Genomic DNA, 19,267 nt, shown 5'->3' with positions numbered 1-19,267 from the left:
ATGAGATGCAATTCTTAATTAATTAACTGATGGATGATGTTGCCCTCTTTACTTCATCACTCTGACCTTATGACAACCTTGTAGATTACAGTCAATGTGAGTGGCCACTGTGACTCTACCCAAATGTCCTATCAATTATTACTGCTTTCCAACTGTTGTATCTTTACTAGAACAGATTAATTCATCTTCTGAATTTGCTTGCTGCTATTTATCTGGAAAAGTGTATGTAGCTATGTTAACTAAAGTTGCAAGTAATAATGAGCAGCATTTTTGGTCACTGTGGTTAAACTCATACATGTCATAGTTGTGATACTGCAAAGACAGAGATTTAAAGAACTCACATTAATTGAGCTTTAAGAAACTAGTCCTCTTGGGTGCACCAAAACATTCCATACAGTTTAAAGAATATATCAGTGTATTTTACTCTTTAAACACCAAGAAAGTAGTGAAACATTTGCTATAACTTTTTAGATTTTGCATATTTCAAATATTGCTTTAATACATTTTTCAGTAATGCGAAATAGTGCTTATTTTGAGTATGGTTAGAGCATGATAGATTCTGCAGGTTTAGAATTCTAGAAGTAGCTTTTCCACTTAGATCATATAATCTTTTGTTTCAAACACTGACAGACAATGGTGATAAGAATGGCAAGAGCTTCTGGCAAACTGCAATAGCAGAGTCACAACTCAATCAGCTAGGGTTCTAGAACCAAAACTCGTTGGCTTTATTTGAACCCCAATCCTTCTTATAAAAGCAGTTCTTTTATGTTCTTGCACATAGTATTCACTGAGCTTCTTGTTATGATATATCAAGTTGACTGTGCAATTGGTTGTACTATTTATCATGAGGTGAGTCTTTTCAATTTCTAGGTTACCATAGCAGATTGTGACAACAATAATTCATCATGAGATGGAAATGGCATATTAGAATGAGCCATTCAAAGGCCTGTAAGTTTTGGGGTGATATAAACCCATTAGAAGAGAGAACATGAACTAAAAATGGTTGGCTTAATATTGAAAGAAACTTGAGAACAAATAAAATTTAGAAATAAGATTTTTAAGCCCATTTCCTGTCTATTTATCTGTTCCTATTTCATCAAATTCCATTTATTATAGTGGCTTATGCCCCTGCAATTTGCTGACATTTAAAGAAAAAAATGCTCTTATTTAATAATCTTTTTTTCTGATATTGTTCTTACCCATCTCTTTTTTTTATCTTTCACAGTCAGGCCTGATTCATAACCTGAAGCGTCTCTTTATCTTTTCTGTCTCCTAAATCTTTTTTCTCAGAGAGTTTTCACTAACCTTTTGTATTCTAATCATAACTTGGCACGTGCTTCACTGGAGGGCCTAAACTAACAGTGTTGGAGAATTTTTCTGAAAGTAAGGGAGTAGCAAATGTGAATAAGAAATGGAAGAATTAAAGGCCTGACATACCATTGTGAGGAGAGGAATTTGAAGTGAAAATGACTTTGAAAATTTTTAATGATCACTGATTTTAAATAAAACATTTTTCTAATTTTACAATACACTATAGAGTACAGAAAATATTAATCAGGTGGTACAATAGGTTCCTGTGTATCCAATACATGGCTCCTCTGCTAGTCTGTCTGACCACTCCAATTGAATTTTTTCCTCTAAATCTGTAATATAATTTTTTCTAAATTTGAAATGTGACTATATCATCTCCTCCCTTAAATATTTCAACTACATCTTGCCATTGGTATAATAAATCCAAAGTTTATTATTGATTTAAAAAAATATTCAGACTGGACTTCCATTTAAGACCAGCAGATAAAGGGACAAAGTATAAGGGCCTTGGATAAACTACAGAAAAATGAAATGAGCCTCAGGAAATTAGACGACAAAGGACTTAAAAAATCTACTCACGGTAAGAAAACTAACAAACATCCGCAACTGCATTCCTTCATTTTTGCACATTTATCTGCCCCTTTCCCATACCAAAAGCTCTATATAGGCTCCCAGAGGTGGATGCTTCCTGCTTATCTTCCCTTTGAGCCCACATCAGCTAGCAAGGGCTTTGTTTTGTTCTTCCTAATAAGCCACACTTGGTTCATTCCCCTCTACAGTCCTGTCAGCATCATTCTTCATCGTCCTCAGGACAAGAGCTCAGAGGGAGAAAATTGGCTACAACTTTGATGTCTAACATGAGGCTCAACTTCTCTAAAGAGAGGTAAATGTGGTGGAATGGCTGAATTACACACAAACAGTTTTCCTATCTTTTTACATTCTAAGATGAGTAGGCCCTCTGCCAGCCAGTTAAAAGTCACTCTAGTGACTTCTGCTCATGAAGCAGAGGACAGGATCCTGATTAATCCTCCACTGATCCCCACAGACAATGAAAGTGTCAGCCAGCCAGGGCCCTAGATTTCTTTCAGGAGAGAGATGTCTGAATACATGGAACTGGTGAGAACTGGGGTGACAAATGTGACACTCTAGTCAGAGGTATTCCCTAGTGAGTGCTCCAAGGTCATCCAGTTGGAACTAAGTTCCCGACAGCAACAATCACCTGAGTCAAGACACGATGTAAAGTCTGCAGCGAACTTTATTTTCTGGCCGGGACCAAATCGCCTGCAAGGAGACTGGCCCTGGACTGAACTTTTGGTCCGTTTTTTATAGAAAAAAACCCTCACCTCTCCTTCCCCCTCCCTAGCCCTGTAGTAAGCATATCTACAGAAGCAAGAAAGAATGTGCGGTTAGCATATCTGGGTCACCAGGTGCATATTGTAAAATCAGCCCTCATAAAATGCAAACACCCATTCTGTTATCTATGATGGCGATTAACATGTCTGGTGTACTGAGACATCACACAGGAGAATAAACATGAGATAAGACCTTCTCAGAGGACACTTTCCCACCAGAACTGGGGCAATTCAGACAAAATGGAATCTCTTAAGCTAACTTAGGTCTCTCAACCCAGTAGAATCTGGATTCCAAAACTCAAACTAAATATCCAGCAGAGAAACCCCTACTTGCCTATTGCATCTCACCTGCACTCTTCTGTGAGGTGAGAGGCAAAGTCTCTTGATACTCTCCAAGCATCCCCTTTCCAGGGTGACCTGAGACCCCTCCATCTCATAGAGAGTTGAGCTATAGATTTGGGCTTTTTTACTCTCTTCCAGTATGACAGAGATATGTTTTGATACATTTACTGGGCCAAGAACAGGTTAGGATCCTAGCCTATATTCCAGCCTCGTATTGCAGTCAGGGTTTGCCAGAGAATAGATTTAATACATAATTTATAGTATTATTTTATAATAGTCACCCAAAAAGTCAAATGCAAGGGAGTGTAAGAGGTTAGTCACACACTAGGGACCCAAAATATCCCGCCAAAGGCCTGGGCCCCACAGTAATGTCCCACACAAGTCCAACTGAAAACTTAGAGTCCAAGGCAATGTCTTTAAAGTTGGTGACATTTTTTCATCTAAATTGTTACCTAATCAAGTTAATATTAAATATTGGTTTATAAATACAATGCCTATTGCTGTTTGTGTATGATAACAAGTGTTTCCATGGTCAAAGATTATATATATATATATAATATTTATATATAAAATATGTTAACTCTTATGATTTGTTTCTCTGAGTCATCTAAAATAATTGCTAAGATTAAAAAACTGGGGGACCCCTTGGACTTAGAAAACTGCTGGACAAGAATCCCCACTACGCATAAAAAGCAGCTGCCTGAATAAATTTGTTAATTTTTATCCACTGATAAGACTATTCAAGTTTTTCCCAAAGACTGATGGTGACACCCCAACTGATGTTATCAAATATATGATTGTAATATATGAAGTTAGTTATAATTAAAAGGTTAAGCTATATCTAAAACAATAAAAAGCTTTCTTAATATATTAAGATATCCTTGGTTAAACTTACAAAACTATATTAAAAACAAAGGTTTTATATTTTACCAAGACATCTTGTGTTTTCCATTGTTAGACTTGTGGTTACTAAAACTAAGTTTTAAAAGTTGAATGCAATGTTGGCTTATAAAATGTTTTTATTAATGTTTATGATTGGTTAAATAAACAACTACTCCTTAATTAATAACATGAACTATATATCTAAAAAGGAGATATGTGGTGAGTCTAAACTTTAAAGTTAAATTCATAAGGTTAAGACTACGTAAGTTTAATACATACAAAGTTACTGGATGTAATGGATGCTCTCTTTTATATAATATATATTTAGGCCTTAGAAATATCAAATGATCAAAATTTGGCATCTCTATCTTAGTTTCATCCTGTTATTTAAAACTTGATTTACATCTATTGATTTTGATTAAACAAAAAGTTTTGTTATTTTATAAATGAGATACATTTGTATATTGGATAATAAATCTGTTCATGGTAAGCAGCACTGGTTCCTAAACTTATAAGACCTCCTTATAAGACCTCCTGAATTCTTCTGAGTGCAGTTACACCATGAAAACCTGTTAAAGACATCTAAATTCTTCCTTGAGTGTAAGGACTAAATAAACACACAAGAGAGTTCTATATAGCTGTGACAATAATTATTGCTAACCTCACAGTATATTAAGGGTACTGATGATTTCCGAGCATAGAGACTTTAAAAGATACAAAGCTGCAAATCATCTTATGGCATTGGTGACTTCCAGGCTAAAGTTGTTTGTGGTGGTAAAAAATTTTATAATTTTTATATAATTGTTTTATAACAATATGTGATTTATAGTTGTAAAGTGACATATCAAGAATAGTTAAACCACATATGAGTTTCTTGCATATGTCACAGGTTCCTAGATATAAACATCTTTAAGGTAAATACTTGAGTAAAAGCCCGGCTGTTGTGTACCACTTCTCTTTCCCGCTTTTCTGATCTGTTGATAAAAATTATAGTTATGAACCAGGAACAAGAATATTTGTTCTGCATATGAGCAATAGATCTCTATATGACTGATAGGGATGTCCAGACTGATCAGGACAGAAAGTGAGCCAGGCTGTTGCTTAACCTTTGTTTGGGATGGGCTTTAACGGCAATGTAACAGCAAGATAAGTTGGGGAGCTCTCGAAAGCTAACCTCAGGGACCTGCGTAGGATCTTTTCTTTTCTCTCTCTTTTTTATTTCTCCCTTTATCTCTTCCCAAAAATATGAAACAGATTTTAAACACACACAGTACATCTTGAATGATTATGGATAACTCAATGTCTGTCCCCAACATGTCACCTTTAGGTTGTATTTTATATACTTAAGTCCAATTTAAGATAGAAGATTATAAAAGGTTGATTTTTTTGCCAAAGGTAAATTAAAAAATAAGTAAAAAGACAAGGCCTAACACTTGAGTTTATAATAAGGACCTAGAGCTCTTTTCTGTGATGTTACTTTATACAAAAATAAAAATTTAAATATACTCTCAGAGCTTAAAAAAACCTCAATAGTTCTAACAGTGAAACATAATTGTTATGCTACAATGTTATATTTGAATATTGATTTTAAATTTTCTCTGTAAAACTTTATAAACATTTTCTGTTAACACTACTGAAATTTGACTTCTAAGACAACCATATTTGGGGAAAATAGCAGTTCTAGACACACATTTTATATTTCAAAGTGCTTCATATTTAAATAAGAGTATGATGATAAAACCTGCTTCTCCCATTTCGATACCAGTATAAATTGAGGTTTAAAGGCCAAATCTAGAAAAGATAACTGTGCTAAGTGTGTGGCCAGTACTTTGGCCTTGGCTCTACAAGGTAAACAAGGACCCAGAACATGGGGGGACTTCCCTCCAAAATCTTACAACTCTGCCGAGCCACTCAACTTCCTGAGCAGGAAGATTGGTGAAACCCAAAGGACAGAAGTAGACCAATGTATGTTATGCTAAAAGCAGAGTCACCAAAGAGAAAAATGTCTTCCATGCTTCTAAGAGAATCTTTCAAACAAAATCATGAGTCATTCTCAAAAATGACACTGATAGAGGAGCTAAAAGGCTCCACACACAGTTCCAAAAGTAACCTCCGAGAAACTTTAACTGATGTTATTATAGATAGTGAGAAGTTAATTTTGATTAACACAGGTCTCACTTCACCTTGGTCTTGAATATCCAGAAAATGTATAACCAAGAAGATATAAAAAATGAATAATAATTTATTGTAGATATATAAAGGGGGCTTCAATCCCTACACTGGTCCCTGCTGACAGTCTCCAGCTACATCTGTAGCTTGTCATTATTGTGGTTCAATGAGGCTAAAAAGTCACATTGGTTGAAGATTAGCAAACACCTTTAAATTCTATAGCTAAAATTGTCCTTTAAAAGTACAGAGCCCTCAGTCTTCTTATGTCTAAAATTAAAAAAACCTGCATGCTCATAAATTATATTGTCTTAGATAAATAATACACATCAGATAAAAAAGATCTTAAAACAACAACAAAAAATCAGACTTATAAATGACCTCTTGACTGCCAAAAAAGGGGAGGCTATGTCCATTTGTAAAAAAGAAATGGTGCTTGTAGGCCAATAAATATAAAATAATAAGAGGTGCAGCATGAAAACTAACAGACAATGCTTCTATTATCCACCAGAGATTACTTGAGTCATGAGGATTCTGGTCTGAGATTTGGAATTAGGCATCCTGGTTCCTTCCCTTAGCAAGGCCATTACTGCTCATAAACCTATTATTCAGACCATGTCTACTCAAACTCTTGGTCAAATTTGTTTCTTCTCATTTAACAGCTTTAAAGCTACAGACAGAGAATCACCAATAGACACTACTCCTCATTTCTACTCAGGGCCCTTACATAGAATTCCTGGTGTTGGGCTCTGACTGCTCCCCTGCCAGAACCACCTCTCAGCGAGAAGCAGCTAGAGTGACTGATGTCCCTAGAGCCCAGTGGCAGTTACAGTCACCAATGTTGAGAGGAAATTGAGACAAGGAGACAACATACATTCCTAGGGGCATCACGGTCATTTTTTTTTTTTGTACTGGGGATCAAACTCAGGACCTTGCCCTTGTGAGGCAGGTGGCAGCGGAACCATTGAGCTAAATCCCAGCCCTATGGTAATTTTTTTGAAAAAGCACATTATGGGGGGTGTATAACGTTCACATTTGATTTTTAGGAGTATTTCTATTAATGAATTACTAATTTTATTTTTATGTATTTTATTATATTAAACAATGTGTACTTAAATGGAAAATAAAATATCTATAAAATAAACTAAATTTTAATATGTAATGAGTATGTAGAATAAGCATCAACATTTTCAACTTCAACTGTTTACCTGCTTGCAAGATCTAAAGAGTAACAGCAGAAATACATTCCTATGTGAAATACAATGAAAATACAAATAAAATTCTACCACAGAAATATTCTTTGCTTCAGTTACTACACCCAAGGTAGTCTTCACATGTGACAACAGCATGTTCCATACGTAAGTTTTGCTCACACTGACAGCACAGGTGCTTAGCTTTTCTTTCTTGTTTGGCAGATCACACTTGTCACCTCTTTTGTCAGTAGTTTCTTACTATATTATACAATATGCACTTACCAGGAAAATGAAATATTAATAAAATAAAATATCAAATATGTAACAGGTGTTTAAAATAAACATCAACTGTTTGTTTGCTTACTAAATCTAAAAATACTAAAAAAGATAAATGAAACTCTATCACAAAATAATCTTCACTTCAGTTATCACGCCTAAGGCAGTTTTCACACTTGAGAACAGCATGTTCCATACACAAGTATCACTTACACTGAGAGCATATGTGTTTTGTTTTACTGTCCTCTTTGAAGACATCTTGTTGGTCTTCATGTTTTCTTAGGAGGTCCTTGTGGTGTTTCACCTGTCTGTTCCCAGCTCTGCTCCAGAATTCTTTAGAGGAGTTTTTTGGACTCGTACCTATTTTTCTTCCTCTGCTGTAATTGATTGTCAATGCCAGTCTGAATCCTCTAAGAAAATTTCTCTGTGATATTTGTTCTTGATATTTTTTGGGGGGAAACTATGAAACTATTTATGCCTGACACGTTTAGGATACAGTAAACACACAACAATTGGCCAACATTTGTTTCGAATGACATCAAGTTGCTGCATAACTGGTCAACAACATCTGGTCTGTAAAATGTGATCAATCCTGACTTAGTTTGTATTTTAAGGATTCATTATCAATCTTTTTTGTTTGTTTAGTTTTTTGAGGCAGGGTCTCAGTACATAGTCCAGGCTAGTCTTGAACTCACTATGTAGTACTGGATGATCTTAAACTAACAGGATCCTCCTACCTCATCCTACAAGTGCTGAGATTTTAGGCATGCACACCACACCAAACTTCACTATCAATCGTATCATCATGCTATGATGTTGACGGTATGTAGGAGGCCAATGTTATGGCTTTCTGAAATTCAAAGATCGTGCTATAAATTTCTCTACTGTGAACTTGAAGTGTATTTTTTTTTAAATGAATCTCTGCTTTGTTCTTATGAATAATTGCTGTGCTGGGTCAATTTTTTTTTTTTCAAATGTAACATCAGTGAGTAACTAGTGAACCAATTTTTGAATGTGACATTTGAGTTACTTTTTGAAATTGGTGCAATAAGTCTGTTCAAGATGTCTTATAGTTTATTACTAAACTGTATAGTTCAGTAATGGTGGCTGACTTCCAGAATAAATTTCTAAATTCAAGGTGTAAAACTTCTTCATATATACCAGGGCATGTATTTTTATACCATATTTGGAAGGTTTATTTTGCATATATTGCCAAAATCTTCAACAAGCACAAAATGATGCAAGTTGTTTGTCAATTATCGTTTATTCAGACAGTATGTAAACTGCTTAACAGTTTGAAAAAGCTTTCCAAAAGTGAGTTAATAGCAGTAAAATTGTCAGATTTTTTTTCTTTTTTCTTTCTTGGTGGGTCTTTTTGTCATCAAAATATAGGCAATTTTGCAAGAAAACAAATCTCTTGAGTGTCATTATTGTTCTAAAACTCTCAATTCCACATCTGTCACTTCCCCAAAAATCCTTCAGAGTCTGACAATGGTAAAGTCCTGCTATGAAGGCTTGTAGTTCAGATAGTGAGGTGCCATGATAAATATATTTTTGAATATTGCTACTGATGCATATAGAATGTTTTACTTGTATTTTATTAGTAGTATATTTTAAAATATCTTGTAGCATATCTTCCATTAGAAACATTTCCCAACATTGATTTGCAACGTTGGGATTCCATCTAATATGTTTCACCCCTGGCAAGAACTTACTACCATTTTCTGACCTAGTTCTAACACTGGATTGTTCAGGTATATATGACCATTTTGTAGCATTTTGATTCATCAAATATTTACTTACATTATTGTTTACTTCCTCATCTGAATCAAGATCTTGATTCCATACTTCTTTATTTATCATATCTTGCTCTGTCTCACTGTCATAACTTCTTAGGCGTACATGATCCAACTCATTATCCATAGCTGAATCACCTGATGAGTCACTTTCAACCTTTCCCAAAGTTGTAAAAGTGAATTTTCATGCAACATTTCACTGAATTGGGCTAATTCTACAAGAAAAGTTAAAAAAAAATTAAGAAAAAATTATAAGTACAAAAAATATAACATGGAGTGTAATGTGGGTAAAACTCACCTGTTGAGACTTTGACACACATGCATACACTTTGCTGCACCAAGAGGGTGAACACAAAAATTGTTTCCTGTTTCCTCAAGCACAACTACTGAAACAGCCAGATACCATTTTGCTAAAGTAAATATTTTCGTTAGAAAAGTATAGTCTGGATGTTTTCTCCCCACCATAATGCCCCTAGGTAAACTAATGACAAGGTGAAATGAGCCACATGACACTGAAGTGCAAAGGACAAAAGAGGACTAAGAAAATCTACTGGTGAGGGCCTTATAAGAAATGTCAAGTTCTCTTTTTATCCTAATGAAGTGTACAGTGGAGGATATAGGAGATTATTAGGTCAGTAGAAGCCTAACAAATAGCAGCAATTGCATAACTTCATTTTTAAATGTCTGTTTTCACCTTCTTGCACAAAAAAACTACATATGTAAGGACCTACATTTAGGTGCTTTCTTGGCATCCTCCTTAGAGCCCTACTCAGCTAATGAGGATTTTTCTTTGTTCTTTCTAATAAATTGCAAACACTACTGTCCCCCACTACTGTCCTGTCTACTCATCCTTCATTGTGCTCAAAACAAGATCTCAGAGAGAGAGAAAATTGATTAAATGTTGCTGTTTTCTTTCAACCATAATTACAGTTCTCATTTTTTACACTAACCATCATTTTTATCCTCAGACATGCCTTGCCACATTGATATTTCATAGTTTCATTTCAGGTTTTTTGTCTGTAGCATTTGGTCAGATAGTTTTGTCTGCTGCTGCGTTGTCTTTCTTAATTAGATCTCTTGCTTCATCTAGTGATTTCTCCACCCAAGTAATTTAAATTGCAATTTTAGATGTTGATCTAGTTTAGATCACAAAGGCTCTAACATTATCAGTGTATATCCATTGATGAATTCATAAATTGATGCAATTTTTGGTAGCTGATGGAATCATAGAATGAGCTTAACAGAAGGGAGTAGGTTATTGATGCATGAATATAGGAACTACATCCTTTCTTTCATCCTTTTGTTCTTGGCTCTTTCTCTGTCTCTCCTTCCTGACTACAATGAAAATGTTTTCCTCTGCTATGTCTTCTGCTATAACATTTCTTCCTGCACACAAGCCTGAAAGCATTAAATCCAGGTGACAATCAATGAAAATCTCTGAAATTATGATCCAAAAAAACTTTTCATTCTTTATGTCAGGTATGTTTTTGTAATGATAAAAAGTTGACTAATACAGATAGTAAAGAAATAGTATGCCCTCAAGGAATATTTTGAAAATAATCTGTTCTACTAATGTTATTTGCATGTTGTATGTCTCTTCAGGCTTTTCATACTCATTTAAATATAGGTATACAACACTAAATAGGGATATGTGCTATTACATCACATTCACCTTGTTCCTGTTGGACACCCTGGTGACTAACACCTAGTGGGAATATATCAAAGATGAAATAAGTTAGAAAATGAAAAAAAGGGGGAAGAGAGAAAGGAAAAGGGGATAGAAAAAAGATTGCTTAAGGCAGTTAAGACAGTAGGACTGAAAGATGAAGGGGGGGTGTCCAAAATGCATTGCCAGTTAACTACAGAATGACTTCAATGTGTAATGCATTGTAATCATTTGTTAGTTCTTGAGCTGAGCTTGAACCTGACCAAGGGTGAGAAGGATGAAAAATAAAGAGACAGGGAAACAGGTTAAAATCTGGGGGACCAGGGGGCTCATGTCTCCCTTCAACATAGAGCCCCAAATGTCTGACACACCTTGGCTTTATTCACTCAGACACAGGCATGAGCAATTAGAGTTCCACAGGATTCATCTGTCTCCAACCCTCCCTGGCAAGTCTCCAGGTAAACAACTAAACCTCAGGTGTTTTTATTTTTCTCTACAACATGTTAGCATGCTTGCACACCCTCTTTCTCCTCAGTATTCAACAAGGAGGCCAATTAGGCCTCATTGTTCCCATCTGATCTCCCATAAGCTGAGACCTAAAATGATCCCTTAGAGCACAATGACATCTTAGGGTTATACATTGTGTACATTCTTTTTCATATGTGGCTACCTGCCCATTTAATTCCAGAACAAGACATTCTACATTCTTGGCTGTCATGAAGGTAAATGATTTTTAAAGATCCCCCTGTGATAAACTGATATGTGGTGAATAAATAACTTGTCCTTTTCAAATTATTTTTTGTAAATTCCTTACATGATTAGAGCCATTGAAGAAACACTGGCCATTTAAAAAAGACCAGAAAACATTTTGTAATTCCTAGGTAACTTCTTAGTAAAATGTTTATAAGCATCAAAATTAACCCAGTTCTTCAGACTTCAGGAAGTACTCTTGAGTGCTTAAAAACTTACTCAAATTTGCACTCCAAGCAGATCCTTTCCTGACACTGTCTGCCTTCTTGTTTGATGATGTAATTCTATCTGCTTTTCAATAATTCCTACCTTTGCTTCTGTGCAGCCTATGAGTCTTGACTAAACTCTTTCATCAGAGCACAAAAACATGAGTACCATGGATGTGAAGGGCTGTTTGCTAACTCCATCAGGATTTCCTGTTAATAGAAAGATGTAAAGAAGGAAGGAAGGAAGGAGGGAAGAAAAACAGAAGGAAGTTACTACAATTTGCTTAACCAATACAATAAGAAATATAGGACACTCTTCACATCTGAGTTGGAAAACAAAGCTTAAATTTGCTTTCTCTTACTATATTCTCAAAACACACTTTTTTTTTTTTTTTGGTACTGGGAATCAAGCTCAGGACCTTGAATTTGCCAGGCAGACATAGTACCATTGAGCTGAATCCCCAGCTCCTCAAAACACACTTCTGACACTAGTTGCATATAGAATTTTCCCTACCAAGCAAGCAAAGTTGCAGTAGTGGACACCAACTGGTTGTCTAATAATTGAAATCAATTCTGACTCTGTGTACCAAGAGAAAAGTTAGGAGATGGCAGGAAAAACCAGATCAGCAAGTGAACATTACCTGTCAATCATGCAGACCCAGAACACAGAAACTGGGATGACTGCAGTTCCCAAACCCTGCAGGAGGGATTATTCAGAAAGTTCTATCTTTAATTCTTCATTTACATCTACCATGAAACCAAGTAGTCCTCCGATACAACAGCTTGAATTTGATCTCAGGCCAAGGAATTTCTGGTAGGGCAACTGTCCCAAGTACCTTGTTTGCATGGGGGAGAAGCATGTACAGAAATATACACAAATTTTTTTTTTATAAAATGGAGTACTACTCGGCCCTAAAAATTGAGAAATGAGAGACATTTGTAGCTAAATGGATGCACATTTAGGCTGTACTCTTAAGTGAAATAAACAGGACACACCACACGTGTAAATACCGAATAGTTTCTCTAGTGTGAGAAACTGAAAGTGTAAATAAGGACTAAAAGGTATAATAGATAATGTGAAATAGAAAGAAAAGGGACAAAGGAGAAGGGGAAGGGGGAGGGGGAGGGGAAAAGAAAGAAGGGAATGGGATTAATATGAGAAAATGAAAAAATGGAAACAAAATCTTTGTAAATAGGGAGGGATGGTGCAGTTGAAGGGAGGGCCGGGGAATGGGGAAAAAAAAGATGCACAAAGACCCCCATCATCATCCTTATGACTGTGAGCCTTTGGCACTGGCCTGCTTTCACTCACCAAAGGATATAATTTTTCCACCTTCAATAAATCTAAACACCCACTACCTTTTCTGTGTAAGTTGTCTAATTCCCTGTTTAGGACACCAAGAACCTGAAAAGAATGACTTTGAGACCCAAAAGCCAGCATCATTTTCTTGGTTAAAACAGCCAGGATGGAAGACCCTTCAGGGTAAAGCCTGCTTATGTTGTTGTTGTTGCTGTTTTTGTTGTTGTTGTTTCTGAAGTCTATGGACTCCAGCCCAGAAGGAGCCCACTGGTCTGCTTTTTAATTTCTTCCACTCTCCTTTGTAAAGTCCCAGTCCCCTTCTTGTGGTTTTTCTCCCCATCGGGCTTTCATCTGTCAGAAAATTCAAATTTTTAAACTTTTCCTCTTTCCATTAGTTATTGGGAAGAGGCAGGAAACTGGAAGGTGGGAAAATAAATGAAAGATGGGGAACTCAGGAAGTTTTCTCATGGCACTGGTAATAGTACTAGTGTCTTCACTCATGGGGTGGGGGAGCACATTACTTCTTTTTTCTAGCCAGTAAGAGAGGCCTATAGGCCTGCCCCAAGTTTATCTCTGCTTTTCCTTGTTTTTCTTGCTGTTTTATGACTCATTGTGGGTGCAAGCCAATAAAGAGCTGTCAGAGTATCTATATTAATGCATCATGAAACCTGTTTTATAAGGCTCTTTTGGGGCCAAAAAACCATGAAGTTTCCATGTGTGTGTAACCTAGGCATTAGGTGAGGAGCATACCAAGGTCTTCAGGGGCCATGTTGAAATCTAGGGCTGCACTTCTAAGGCATAACACAGTCCCTCCCCAAAAGGCTTCAAGAGGAACACCCAATTTCTCATGAGAAATGTCCCAATTAGCCAGAATATCCAGTACCCCCTCCATGTGCCAGATTTTTCAGGATTTACAGAGGCTGGCCCACAGAGCAGGTAATGTACTATGATAAATTTGCCGATGGAAACAGCTCACGTGCTTTGGCTAAACCCAGGTGACTTGCTGGTGCAAGTCACAAAATGGACAACTTAACTGGACTTGGTAGGTCTGCTGTGTGAAATGAGCAGGTGGAACATTTGGTACAATGGTAGCCCTACTAGCACCATCTGTAGATCATCCAATTCATGATGTGGTACACACCTTGGCAGGTCTGGGCAACATAGGGGTGAAGTGCCAAAGTATGGCAAGATCAGTAAAAAACCCAACTGCCAAAGGAAAAAAAAACAAGTAGCTTAGGGAAGAGTGTGACAAACCCTGCAGGGCAGTTGCTTAGTCCCTTAAAGGTAAGCCAATGCCAAATCTGGGCAGATCTGGCTTAGACTCAGAGAAACTGGAGGGGCAGCCCTTAGACATGTTGTTGTCTTTGTGGAAGCATTTGCACCCTGATCAGCAATACTGGCTCCAACAGTCTCATGGCTGTTGTGAACATTTTTTCACTAGCCCACTCTCACTCTGCTCAACATATTTATTTTCTAGCTTCCATAAATGTAAATTCTTGCTACCTTTTCCTAATGTCTTGTCCATTTTATTTTTATTTTTCAGGACACCAAGAATCTGAAAAAAATCACTTTGGTGTCCAAAAGCCAAAAACAGAGCTACTGTTACATCCCATAAGTTCAAGATTCAGCACCATAAGACTTTCCTCACTCAGATACTAATTTCAACTTTGAGATGCAGAACTTCTGATAAATTAGTAAAAATTAAGACTCCCATAGTACCCTTGTTAAACTTCATTAGTTTGCTGAAAGACTCAGGGAAATTCAGACTGGTTTGTTATAAAGTATATAACAAAAAATACAAATAAATTCCACACCACTCTCCAGAAAGCTCTACATGTTTCACTATCCAGAAGCAATCTGAACCCAGTCTTTTGGGGGTTTATAGAACTTCATTAGGTAGGCAAGATTGACTTCAACAATAATTGTCAACTTAACCTTTGGCCCTTCTCACATGCCTAGGGGTTGGAGGCTGGGGCTGAAATTGCTAAATTTCTGTGTAGAAGGCTATTGTTGCTGGTGACCACCCCACAGCCTGAAGCAATGTAGGTGTTGCTCTCTGGATCTGACTCATTAGCATACAGAAGGCACTTATCACATTGCAGATTCCAAGAATTTTACTAGTTGCACACCAGAAAACTGGGAAGAAAACCAAATTCACATTTCAGAGTATCACAGTGTCACATCCAATATTTTTTCAGAAGTTAAGTTTGTAAAGGATGACAAAATTTTCACTGTTGTTTGTACTTGAGAGAGAGTTATTTTGGTATAGAACTTGACTCAAAAATGTACAGAAAATTTCTGTAAAAAACTTGGATACAATTTGTTCTCATTTCTAGGATGTTCAATAAGGATAATTTAGTTTCCCAGAAGAACTCATACGTAGTTCTTCATATAAATTCAGTAATAAACATCTTTGACTCCAAGGATTAATAATTTTCTGGAATGTGTCTAGAATCCTGAAGCAACATTATCTATTTTAAAAGCTCGCTGAAAATTTATAAATAATTAGCAGACATTAATTTATTTAATATTAAACAGTAAGTTAATTGTCATAGTTCACATAGCAGTACACAAAAGGATGAAAGATTACTCAAAGATTACTTGGAGTCAATGTCCAGTCCATACTCCAAGAGGGCCCAGTGGGAATGCCATTAACCAAGACCCCTCAGCATAAGAAATTCTCAAATTACAGCCCTGAACTGAAGCCTTTGTGGCCTTTTAATGATAGAGCCAGGAAGCAAGTATAAAAGAAGGACATTTGGGTAGAAATTCATGTACAGAACAGGGGAAGGATGGGCAAGGTCAGAATGGTCTGTTAAATAACTTACCTTGTGACCAATCTAAGTGATAAATTAGAGTATGCGGAGGAGAGGGCCAGAGCATTCATTACTGAAGGCAATGTATTTTGATCCTATTTGGACTTATGGCCTTGTAGGCTATCTGGTTTTGGGTATGTGGCTCCAAGAGTCCCTTAGCTGTGCATAGCCATCTCACATATACCTATGGCCAATACCAGAACAGTTAATTAATTGGATATGGAAATAGTGGATTTTTTCAAGACTTTAATGATTTTGTCTCATTTTTCATGAAGTATGAATAAAATTTAAATTCCTTAAGTATAATAATTTTAAATAACATTTTTGAGTCCTTTATTTTGGATGGTCTAATTTTTAAAAAATTATTTTATATTATAGATATGAGTCCTCTGCCTAAGGAAGAGCTGCTAAATTTTTTTTCCAATTCCATAGGATTTCTTTTCACTCTGTTGGATGTTTCTTTTGCTGCACAGAAACTTTTTAGTGTGATTTGATCCCATTTGTTGATTCTCAGTACTATTTTCTGTGCATCTGGGCTCTGTTCAGGAAGTCCTTGTCTATGTCAATGACTTCAAGAACTTTACCTATTTTATATCCCAGCAGGTTAAGTGTTTCTGTTTTAACATTTAGTTCTTTGATCTATTTTGATTTTAGTTTAGTACATAGGAGAATTATGGGTCTAGATTTAAGTCTTCGCCATGTGGATATCTAGTTTTCCCAGAAACATTCATGAAAAAGGGTATCTTTTTCTCCAGTGTATTGTTTGGGTCCCTTTGTCAAAAATCAAACTGTTTAATGTTCTTGTGAAATAGGAGGTTAGGGCATGGCAAAGCTGGCTAGGAAAGTAGATATGACCTCTTAATTACAAGATCCCAGAACGCAAGTCCAGAATAGTTCCCGATGCCCTGAACCTGGACTTCTCATGGGAACTCCAGCAGGTTTCCAATAGAATAATCTGTATCTGACTTCAACCTGAGGCAAGAAATCCCAGCACTGCCTCTCAGGACCCATATAGTGAACTTCTCATGGGTTTTCTTGAGGTTTGGACAACATATAAGATGCAGGCATCACAAGGAACTTGCTATCTTGATTATTCATGTACCCCATACTGCATTTCCTAGACACAGCGGGTAATTTTATTTTTGCTTTTATCTTCTTTTTTTCTTGTTCTATCCACATTTCTCCTGTACCCTTCACCCTTCACTTTTCAAATAAACTTTTGGAACTGTTTTGGGCTTGTATCATCTGATTCTTTGTTTGAGATGAAAAGAATCTGGAATCGAACTCCAGAAGGAGAGGCAAACCCAGAACTCAATAATGTCCAACTGGGGAGCCGCATTTAGAAACAGGTTACCTGATTACACTTGGGGTTATTTCTGCATCTTCTAGCTTGTTCCATTGATCATCACATCTGTTTTTGTGTTAAGTCTTTGGGAGGGTGAGATAAGATAGAAGAAATAAAAACTAAGTATAAAAGAAAGAATAAAATTGAGATTTTCACATGTACTTAAAAAACTGTATGTAGCTCAAGACACAAAAGTTACTCAAGCCTTTTTTCTTTTCTAGGAAAAGCATTGAAAAAAATCCTAAAGGTCCTTCTGCAACAAGCCTGTAAATCTGGGCACTTAACCTGTCCTTTTCACCTATAAATAACACTTCCTCCATCCATAGGAAGCAGGAGTATTGGTGGGCAGCCTATTTCAAGTGCAAACACATGTAGATGACTTGCATTATAACCTGACAGGTAATAAGAATACACACCCTAGGGGCTGGGGATTTAGCTCAGTGGTTCACCTGCCTCTCAAGTGCAAGGTTCTGAGTTCAATCCCAAATACAAAAAAAAAATGCATAGCCTAGATGACTCATTTTAAAGATATACTCTTAAACATACCCAACCCTAGCACCTAATGCATCCCATTTCTCTGAACACCTGCACTGAGCTCTTTAGTGTATCCTATTATCTTCAATAAGTCATTCTTGCATGTCTTTTACTGACAAATCCTAGAATTAATTTTCCTCAAGCCTACTATATTATTCTACAAAAAGGTGGGATTGGATCCTTATTTAACCATTAGGAACCTCTCAGCCCAAGCACAGTAACAATATAATGTTCTTTTTATCACTATAGCTTTAGAACATAACTTCAACACTGGAATTGTGATGCATTCTGGTTTGCTCTTATTGCCAAGTATTAGTTTTGCTATTCTGTGTCTCTTCTCATTCCATATAAATTTTAAAATAATTTTCTCTAGTTCCATAAAGAATGCTCTTTATATTTTGATTGAGATTGTGTTAAATCTGTTTATCAATTTTGGAAGTATGGCTATTTTGAGTACATTGGTTCTACCTATGCAGAAACTGTGGGTATCTTTTCATTTTCTAAAATCCTTTTCGATTTATTTTTTTTAGATACTGTAATTTTTTTGGCAAGTGAAATAAATGGATATTTCAAATTTGAAGTAAATTGGCCATAAATACATGAAGAAATCCTCAACATCACTGGCCATTAGAAATTTTAAAAACACTGAAATTTATCTTACACCATAAAGAATGGCCACGATCATGAAATCAAATACTAACAAATAGTGGAGAGGCTGGGCAGAAAAAGGGACATTTCTACATTGTCGATGGGAATGTAAACTAGTACAACCACTATGGAAACTAATATGGAAATCCCTTAAGAAACTAAAATTAGAAATTCCATTTGACCCTTCTAAACATCTTCTCAAAAGTGTTAAAGACATCATGTTGAGACAGGTGATTAGTGAAAGGGTTGCTGAAAAGGAAGGAGCACACATATGTTCAAGTCACAAGCTTTATTGGGGCGGCAGGCAGTCTGCAGCCTGGTAGGCTGACTCACAAAAGGGAGACCAGCAGCAGCGTGAGCTGAGCTGGAGGCTTACATGGGGTTTTTGCATGTGGGAGAGCATGTAGTCCTTTGATGGGGGTGGGTGATTGTGGTTAGGGCGTATAGCAACAAATTTTGGTTGGGGGATGGAGTAACAGGCTCCAGGAAGTCCCCATCTTATGGGAACATCTGGTGGGATGGAATGACAGGCTCCAGGAAGTCCCTATTTTATGGGAACATCTAGTGGGATGGAGTGACAGGCTCCAGGAGGTCATAAACTAGGAGGGGTCAAGCCTTAGTTATGCTGAAGTTCCCTGTTTGCTGTTATGGTTACAGGAGAACAGGGTGGGGGGAAAGGGGGAG

The sequence above is a fragment of the Heterocephalus glaber genome, unplaced genomic scaffold (genome assembly GCF_053883595.1).
Source record: "Heterocephalus glaber isolate CG9 unplaced genomic scaffold, H.glaber_assembly_v1.0 deba00001509, whole genome shotgun sequence".
Taxonomy (NCBI): domain Eukaryota; kingdom Metazoa; phylum Chordata; class Mammalia; order Rodentia; family Bathyergidae; genus Heterocephalus; species Heterocephalus glaber.
This window is presented reverse-complemented; position numbering follows the sequence as displayed.